The sequence below is a fragment of the Muntiacus reevesi genome, chromosome 1 (assembly GCF_963930625.1).
Source record: "Muntiacus reevesi chromosome 1, mMunRee1.1, whole genome shotgun sequence".
NCBI classification, from domain to species: Eukaryota; Metazoa; Chordata; class Mammalia; order Artiodactyla; family Cervidae; genus Muntiacus; species Muntiacus reevesi.
The window spans coordinates 193,222,298-193,225,253 of record NC_089249.1 but is presented as its reverse complement, the minus strand read 5'-3'; the positions used below and the strand labels follow the sequence as shown (position 1 = coordinate 193,225,253).

Genomic DNA, 2,956 nt, shown 5'->3' with positions numbered 1-2,956 from the left:
ATGATTTTTTCTCTCTTTAATGAACTGCATTTTCTAGGCTTTTACAATGTCAATACTTTTTTTTTTTTACTATGGAGAAAATACACATTTGTTTCCATTTTAAATTTGCCTTTCAATTTTAAGGATGATCCATAGAGGCTTTGAATATTTTTAATTAAAACTTTCAATACTTTTTTGCAATTATGTCCACTGATTTTTAATAAAATACAACCCTACTTGTGAGCACGAACACATGAGCTCAAACTCTCCCACACACTTTGTATTTTATATTAATGGTTTTGTAATCATGTTTCCCCATCTTTGTCTATGTGTAGTTCATTTATTTTCTTTCATCTTCTTGGAAGAATCCACCTGGCAGGCAGTCTCTGAAAGAGACAGCCATAAGAATCATCAGTAACCAGAAGTGCTGCATGGCAAGCAAAAGAGGTAACAGATCCATTGTGCTTGAATCAGAATTCCATCTTTGATGGCTGTCCTTATTTAAGGGGACTAGTGATCAATGATAGTTGTACAGGACAAATTTATCATTTTTTGAACATGCTCACATTTATCAAGGGTCTGCTGTATATGTGATAAGAACCACACTTGAAAAATTGTATCATCTCATTTAATTCACTCTTCAGTCTCACACTTTACAGTTTATTACTCCCATTGTTGAGGTGACGTGTCTGCACTGAAAGAGATTAAATAACTTTGTCAAGATCACACAGATAATATGTTCACAGACCAAAATTCTATTCTAAAAAACCTGATTCAAGATCCCATTGTCTAAATCACAACTCTATACTCTATACTGTACTTTGGGAGAGTTACATATCAAAATTATTGTCGTAAAAACAGAAAAAACAATAAAGCTATCATTTATTAAGATGGCATTTTCAAACCTCACAAAGAATGTAATAACAGTAATCACAATTTTAGAAAGAAAAAAAGTAAGAAAAAAATCACATGAGATACATGAGAGTTAACTGTGACATCAATATGGGTCACAGAATTAAGTTTGTTGGAATTGATAACCCATATCTTTTTTGTTGTTCAGTTGCTCAGTCGTGTCCAACTCTTTGCAACCCCATGGACTGGACCCCATATCTTAATCACAACTAAAAGAGTTACTGAATGAAAGAAGTATGGAGATTTTCAAAGCAAAGACTATCAGGTATCTTCAGTTATTTTCAAAACTTCTTATCAAAGAAGAACTCAGTTTATGTTCATAGATTTGGGTAGGAAAATTAGAACCAGTGAGTGAGAGACAAAAAGAGACACAGGCATTTCTGCTGCATTAAAGTCTGAATAATTACCTACAATTAAAATGGAAATGGGCTACCACTTGAATGAGTGAATTACGTATTGGAAGGACTAACGGAGAATGATATCCATGAAAATGTGGAATCAAAGGTGATAACTAGCTGTGATGCCAGTTGGCTGAGCACTGAAAGTGTTTTTTGTCTCCTTCCCCAGCAGACACACTAGCTACATGGGATTGGGAAACCACACAGGAGTAACACAGTTCCTCCTCTTGGGCCTCTCAGATGATCCCGAACTGCAGAACCTCCTCTTTGGACTTTTCCTATCCATGTACATGGTCACTGTGCTTGGAAACCTTCTCATCATCCTGCCAAAAGCTCTGACTCCCATCTCCACACCCCAATGTACCTCTTCATCGCCAACCTGTCATCTGTTGACATGTGTTTCATCACTATTACTATCCCGAGGATGCTAGTGAACATTCAGACACAGAGTAAAGACATCTCCTATCTAGGATGCCTCACTCAGGTGCTTTTTTATGGTTTTCACTGGAATGGATGATTTCTTTCTAACTGTGATGGCCTGTAACCAGTGTGTGGCCATCTGCCACCCGCTGCACTACATGGTTATCATGAACCCTTGCCTCTGTAGGCTCTTGGCTCTGATGTGTTGGTTCATCATTTTATGGGTCTCCCTGCTTCATATTCTACTGATGATGAGGCTGACCTTCTGCACTGACATGGAAATTCCACATTTCTTCTCTGAACTGACCCAGATACTCAAGGGAGCCTGCTCAGACACCCTCATCAATAACATCTGCTTGTTTGCGGCCACTGCCCTGCTGTGTATGCTTCCTCTGACTGGGATCCTCTTTTCTTACTCTCAGATTGTTTCCACCTTAATGAATATGGCCTCCACTGAGGGCAAGTATAAAGCATTTTCTACCTGTGGGTCTCACCTTGCTGTGGTTTCTTTGTTCTATGGGACAAGCCTGGGGGTTTACCTCACTTCTTCTGTGACCTATTCTTCCCAGAGAAGTTCCATTGCCTCAGTGATGTATACTGTGGTCACCCCCATGCTGGACCCCTTCATCTACAGCCTGAGGAACAAGGACGTGTAGGGGGCCCTGGGAAGGCTCCTCAGTCGAGGAGCACCTTGTCTGTGATGGGCCTCTGGCTTCAGAACCAAGTGGTCAGTGATGTCCAAGGCACATATTTTGAATTTAACTATCTTGGTTCTTTTCCTCCCCTAAATGGCATGCTTGATTTCTTCTATTTCCAAAGGATTTTTGACTTCACATTTCTTTGTTTCTTTATTTATTTTTGGCTACACTGGGTCTTCGTTGCAGTGCACAATCTCTTTGTTGCTGCCCACATGCTTCTTTAGTTGCAGCAAGTGGGGCTACTTTCTAGTTGAATGGGTTTCTCCTTGTGGTGGGTTCTCTTGTTGCAGAGCATGGGCTCAAGAGTGGCCAGGCTTCAGCAATTGGGGTTCATGGGCTGCGGGGCATGTGTTTAGTAGCTTTAGCACATGCTTAGTTTCCTCGCAGCACGTGGGATCTTCCCGAACTAGGGATCAAACCTATGTACCTCGAATTGGCAGGCAGATTATTAACCACTGGACCACTAGTGAAGGCCCATGTTTATTTTTGTATTGGTTTTTCCTCAACAACCTCTCCAGTATTTTCCTTTTGACATTTTTTTACTTATAT

General features: G+C 40.2%; 1 pseudogene; it reads left to right on the top strand.

The window, feature by feature from the left end:
• Window positions 1-1,127: 1,127 nt before the first annotated feature.
• Window positions 1,128-2,365, top strand: LOC136156583 (olfactory receptor 7D4-like; annotated as a pseudogene).
• Window positions 2,366-2,956: the final 591 nt, after the last annotated feature.